General features: G+C 44.4%; 1 pseudogene; it reads left to right on the top strand.

Annotated features, from left to right (window-relative positions):
- Nucleotides 1-1872: 1872 nt before the first annotated feature.
- LOC147900025 (putative pentatricopeptide repeat-containing protein At3g15130) lies at nucleotides 1873-6190 on the top strand (annotated as a pseudogene).
- Nucleotides 6191-7018: the final 828 nt, after the last annotated feature.

A 7018-nucleotide genomic window follows, 5' to 3' on the forward strand; every position in this document is an offset into this window, starting at 1 on the left:
ATTCCATTTATGAAAGATTTCAATTGAGACATCAAGCAACAGAGTTTGCTCATATGGCAAGGCATCAACATTAGCAACAACAGCATCGACATCCAAAGGAAATCATTCCAATAGAGGAGATTTCAAGGAAGAGGGAATGCATTCACCAACATGTCAAACAGTCAATGCAACTATTGTCATAAGTTCGAACATTATGAAAGATATTGTTGAAAGAAGTAGTATGACCAAGGTGGTCAATGTAGTAGCAATAAAGGGAATTTCCATGGAAGAGGATATCAGCGTGGTGGACATCAAAGTCACAATCATTATGCTAGTGAACCTCACACAATGCATCTTGCGACTGAGGACATTCAAAAGACTGACACGGTGTACATTGACATCGATTGTCAATATGACAAAGCATAAAGAATAGTTTACAGAGATGAAACCTTAGAAGGATGCAAGAATGTTATCTACACTACAAATAACATACCAAACCTAGTTCAAGGGAAAGGCATTGTCACTATGAACAATTTCACGGGTACGAAAGGATTAATAAAACTCTATGTTGTAAAGCTTAGCACGAACCTTTTGCTAGTTGGACAGATGACAAAACATAACTATAGAGTCATTTCGATGGAGATGAATGCACAATCAAGGGATAAAGCCAGAGGATATCAGCTAGTGGGCAAAGCAGTCAAGGAAGGACACTTGTTCAAGATGCTAGCTTCAGTACCAGACTTGCATGCCAATGTCAGCTCAACATCAGCACATACCACTTTTTGTAGTTTGGCACAAGATATGGTCATGTCAATTTCAAAAGTTTGGTGCAAATGAGAAATCAAAATATGGCACTTGGCATTCCTAAACTTCAATTTCTTGGAAAAGTTTGCGAAGCATATTGCTTCAATAAACAAAAGAGAACCATTTTTGGGAGAAGCACCTCTCGAGCAAGAGGTATTCTTGATTTGATACACCGATGTATGGAGTTATGCACAGACTTGCAACACCAATGGTTCACTTTACTATTTGACTTTCATCAACGACTTCACCAGATATGTTGGGTCTATTTTTTGAAGGAGACATCTGAAGTCTTTTCCAGATTTCAAAAATTCAAAGCCATGGTAGAGAACCAAACAAGCAGAAAGTTCAAAGTCATGTGATATACATATATGTATGTATGTATAAAATCCTTTTTAGTTAATTTTGATTTCACAGAGAGAGAGAGAGAGAGAGAGAGAGAGAGAGAGTAAAACACACAAGATACACACACATGTACATATACATGCATACACATACAAAAGTATAGACCGCATGCATATGTAGATAGAGACGTACACAGTCAACATGACCAAAGAATCAACATGTGTGTAGATACAGTATGACCTATGTGCACACATAGGCAAACACACACAAGCGTACATACGCTTGAGCATGTGCGCACACGTGTGATATGCAAATGTGTGTGTGTGTGTGTGTGTGTGTGTGTGTGTGTGTGTGTGCATATAGGTGGTCTCCCTCCCCCCGCCCCCCTAGCCCCCCCCCCACCCACACACACACACACACACACACACATATATATATATATAGAGAGAGAGAGAGAGAGAGAGAAAGTATTCATATAAAATATATTTTTTCCAAATAAAGGCACTGTTAGGGCTTCATTGGTATTTGATTTAGCATGATATTTGTAACCTTCAGATTGAGAGAGAGAGAGAGAGAGATGCAATGTAACCGAAAACATTTTCCCAACTAAAAGCAATGCTTAAAGATCCAATTTGAAAATTTTGTAAAAGGTATTCAAATACCGAGGCTTGTAAATTAAACCTGAAATTTTATTACTTGAACCGAAAGGAACCCAAGGATTCCCAGCCGGGAGACGGAGCGGAGAGAGTCTCTAACCCATCGTAGACGGGTCATGCTACTCGTACCGATAATAGCACTCCTCATGTTCACCTCAAAATGTGGACTCTAGAGAGAAAGCCAGCTCTCAGAACAAAAAAAAAACGAGAAGGTCCGAGGTGATTTGGCATAGCGAGCTACAGGAGGTGCTCTTCTGCAGCAAGGATCATTTGGGCTTGGAAAATCAAGAACCAAGGGCTCCTGATTTCAATTTTCCAGCGTACATATACCAACGAGTAGACGGCAGGGATAACCTAGGCTGAGTGCTCCATACAAACCCTCAAGATAAAGGAATGCAAGGGACCCAAGCATCCAGTGTTCAGACCCTGTCAAATTCTCAAGACCTTGGCTTGCTGGAGGAGCCAGTGGGCTTTGGCAGCAGTTGCAAGCCCAGCTTTGGGTCTACGGTGCATCTAACGCACAAGAACTGCCAGGGAACACATGCTGAGCTTAAAGGAGGCGCTCACCTCTTTGGAACGGAGGCCCCAACTGCCTTCGGTTGAGAACTCTATATGCATCTTGCAAGAATGCAGGAAAAAGAAAAATCAAGCGTATGCGAAGCGCTTGTCTGCCTACATGTGCAAAAACGGGCTGGAAGCTCATAGTTGTATTGGCAACTACCTCGTTCCAATGTTGGTAGAATGCGGGAGCATGCACTATGCGCAGCATGTTTTCAACAGGCTGGTTGATCGGAACGAGCATTCTTGGACCTCTCTAATCATGGGCTGTATTGAATGCGGGGACTCACAGCATTCTCTCAACGTGTACGAGAAAATGCAAGATGACTCTGTACATCCTAGCAAGTATACGTTTGTGGCCCTATTGAAGGCTTGTGCTCGGCTGAAAGATGCAGAAAGAGGACAAGGAATACATATTGAGATTGCCAGATGGAAATTGGAAAAAGATCTTTTTGTGGGAAATACATTGGTCGATATGTATACCAAATCTGGCTCGCTTGCAAAGGCAGTGGAAGTGTTTGACAAGCTGCCAGTTCGAGATGTCGTCTCATGGAATGCACTAATTGCAGGAAATGCTGAACTCGGGCTTGGAGCTGAAACACTGAACTGGTTTGAACAGATGCAAGTGGAGGGAATCTCTCCAGATGCTGTCACATTTGTTTGCATCTTGAAATCCTGTGGCAGTATAAGAGCCATAGACAAGGGCCAAGAAGTACACGCTGAGATTGCCAGACATGAATTGGTTAGAGATCCCTTTGTTGGCAACTCCTTGATCGACATGTATACCAAATGTGGCTCGCTTACAAAAGCACGGGAAGTCTTTGACAAGCTGCCAGTTCGAGATGCAGTCTCATGGAATACACTTATTGCAGGATATGCTGAAAATGGGCTTGGTGAGAAAGCACTGGACTGTTTCAAGCACATGCAACTGGAGGGCATCTCTCCGAATTCTGTCACGTTTGTTTGCAGCTTGAGAGCTTCTAGCAGCATAGGAGACATAGACAAGGGCAGAGAACTACATGCCAAGATTGCCAAAGAGGGATTGGCACAAGATCCTTCTGTTGGTAACGCATTGGTTGACATGTACGCCAAATGTGGCTTGCTTGCAAAAGCACAGGAGGTATTTGACAAGCTCCCAATACAAAATGTAGTCTCATGGACTGCATTAATTGTAGGATATGTTGAGCATGGGTTCGAGGTGGAAGCACTTGACTGTTTCCAAAAGATGCAACAGGAGGGTGTCTTGCCAAATGCTGTCACGTATGCCTGCAGTTTGAAGGCTTGTGGCAGCTCACGAGCCACAGACAAGGGCCAAGAAATACACGCTGAGGTTGCAAGACGGGAATTGGAAAGAGATTCTTTTGTTGGCAATACCTTGGTCCACATGTACGCCAAATGTGGCTCACTTTCAAAAGCACAGGAAGTGTTCGACAAATTGCCAGTTCGCGATGTAGTCACGTGGACTGCACTAATTGCAGGATATACAGAATGTGGTCTCGGTGAGGAAGCATTGAACTGGTTTGAGCAGATGCAACGGGAGGGCGTTTCTCCGAATGCTGTCACATTTGTTTGCAGCTTGAAAGCTTGTGGCAGCACAGGAGCCATAAACAAAGGCCAAGAAATACATGCTGAGATTGCCAAACAGGAGTTGGCTAGAGATCCTTTTGTTGGCAACACCTTAGTCGACATGTATGCCAAATGTGGCTTGCTTGCAAAAGCGCGGGAAGTGTTTGACAAGCTGGCAGATCGAAATGTGGTCTCGTGGAATGCACTGATTGCGGGATATGCTGAGCTTGGGCTTGGTCAGGATGCACTGAACTGTTTTGAAGAGATGCAACTGGAGGGCATCTCTCCGAATGCTGTGACATTTATTTGCAGCTTGAAAGCTTGTGGCAGCATAGGAGCAATAGACAAGGGTCGAGACATACATGCTGAGATTATCAGACAGGAATTGATAAGAGATCCTACTGTTGGCAACAGCTTAGTCGACATGTATGCTAAATGTGGCTTGCTTGCGAAAGCACAGGAAGAGTTTGATAAGCTGCCCAGTCAAAATGTAGTTTCATGGAACACCCTAATTGCAGGGTATACCGAACGTGGACTCGGTGAGGATGCACTTAATTGTTTTGGACAGATGCAACTGGAGGGTGCCTCTCCAAATGCTGCCACATTTGTTTGCATATTGAAAGCTTGTGCCAGCATAGGGGCCATAGACAAGGGCTGGCAGGCACATGCTGCAATTGCCAGAGAAGGATTGGCAAGTGATCTTTGTGTTGGCAACACCTTGGTCGACATGTATGCCAAATGTGGCTCTCTTGCAAGAGCACAGGAAGTGTTTGACAGGCTGCCAATTCGGGATGTGGTCTCATGGACTGCACTAATTGCAGGTTATGCTGAACATGGGTTTGGTGAGGAAGCACTCGACTCTCTTGAAAAGATGCAATTGGAGGGTGTAACCCCAGATGCTACTGCAATTATTTCCAGCTTGAAAGCTTGCAGCAGCATAGGAGCCATAGACAAGGGCCAAGAAATACATGCTGAGATCGCTAGACAGGAATTTATTAGAGATCCTTTTGTTGGAAACGCCTTGATTGACATGTATGCCAAGTGTGGCTTTCTTACAAGAGCACAGGAAGTGTTTGACAGGTTGCCAGTTCGGGATGTGGTCTCATGGACTGTACTGATTGCAGGATTTGCCCAGCTGGGAGAAAGTAAAACAGTTTTCCTTATGCTTGAGAGAATGAGAGGAGAAAGCATAAAGCCAAACGGTGTGACGTTCATTGGTGTTCTTACTGTATGTAGTCACACTGGTGTAGTGGATAAGGGCCATAGGTACTTCAAGGCTATGAGCAAAGACTATGGCATTACTCCCACTATTGAGCATTACACATGCATGGTTGATCTCCTCAGCCGTGCAGGCCAACTTGATGAGGTAGTAGCAATGGTGGAGAAGATGCCTTTCCATCCTAACCTTGTGGTTTGGCTTACTGTTTTGGGTGCTTGTTGTAAGTGGGGTAATGTAGAGCTTGGAAGATGGGCCTTTGAGCATGCAGTGCAAGTGGATGAAAAGGATGCTGCAGCTTATATATTGATGTCCAACATATTTGCGGGTGCTCACATGTGGGAGGATGAGAAGAAGGTTGAGGCAATGAGAGTGAAAGGATAAGCTATGACAGACTTGGACCGAGGTTGGCGGAGTTGTGCATAATATGATGGAGGATGCAAGTCATTCCCAAAGCAGAGATATATACGCAAAGCCAGAAGATCTCTTCCTCAAAATGGGGGAGATAGGATATGTCTCAGATTTGCATTGTGCATCATGGGATGTATCTAATGGTGGGTTATGTGGCCACAGTGAGAAGCTGGCTATTGCGTGTGCACTAATCAATACGCCCACGGGGATTCCCATATGTGTTGACAAAAATCTCAGAGTTTGTGAAGATTCTCATGCTGTTATTGCACTTATATCAAGTTAGAGCAGCGAACTAAAAGTGTCAGAGATGCAACCCGCTTTCATGTCTTCAAAGAAGACAAGAGTACCTGTGGCCGCTGTTGGTAATGCTGGTACATCTATAAGAGGGGTCAACATTTCCGGGCAGAGATACATATGCAACTAAATGCAAGAAGTCAAGGATGAAAGACAATTGGTAAAGCTTGATTGAATTTGACTTGATTTAGGATGCGTGTGAAAGAGAGCTTTGCAAGTGATGAGGCTCGAAGAAGTGTACACGCATGATTATGCAAGTGAGAGGCTCAAAGAAGTGTGTGCATGATGTGCAAATCCATCAGCTCAAACCGGAGTATCACCACCTTGGTCATATGCATTGTTGGGGCCTTCTTTGTACGTTAATGGTTCTCCTCCTTCAACAATGCCTTTGCCTCTGTTTAATTTGGCTTTGATTTGCTTGTCCACCTCCGTTGGCTCGTCTTTTGTCACACATAACCACCGTCGCCGCCTTCTGAGTCACATCCATATCCTCAAGGATCCACCTGAGCCACAATGTCTTACATGCTGCAATGCAAGCAACTCGGTTCTCCGCTTCTATAGAAGAAAGGGCAAGTGAGGGTTGTTTCTTGCTCAGCCAAGAGATGGCCCCTAATGCAAGTACAAAACAATACCCTAAAGTCAACTTCCTAGTGTCACTATCAACTACCTAGTCTGAGTCACCGAATCCACCTAACTCATTCTCTGTGGTGTATGTAATCCCATATGTGCAAGTACCGTTCAGATACCTCAACACTTGTAGACCTGCCTTCAGTAAATTTTCCTGGGTTTTGCAGAAAACCTCAACGGCAAGGAGATGTCCAGCCTGGTGTTGGTTAGATAAAGCAAGCTGCCCACCAAACGTCGATAAGTGCTTGCATCCATCAAATTTGAAGAGTCATGAATGGCCAACTTCTGCGCCTGGTGTTGGTTAGATAAAGCAAGCTGCCCACCAACCGTCGATAAGTGCTTGCATCCATCAAATTTTAAGAGTCATGAATGGCCAACTTCTGCCCACCGGCCTCCATCGGTGTCACAACCTCCTTGCAGTCCTCCATTTCGAACCGCTTCGATATCTCCCAAAAGTACTTCTTTTGCAGGATGCTGTCCTTTAACTGCTTGACCTCAATCCCAAGGAAATGGTGGAGAGATCCCAAGTCGGTCATCTTGAACTCCCTCATGAGTAGCCTCTTGA

The sequence above is a fragment of the Dipteris shenzhenensis genome, chromosome 7 (genome assembly GCF_047967505.1).
Source record: "Dipteris shenzhenensis isolate YYH24624 ecotype China chromosome 7, Dip_SZ_1.0, whole genome shotgun sequence".
In the NCBI taxonomy this organism is placed as follows: domain Eukaryota; kingdom Viridiplantae; phylum Streptophyta; class Polypodiopsida; order Gleicheniales; family Dipteridaceae; genus Dipteris; species Dipteris shenzhenensis.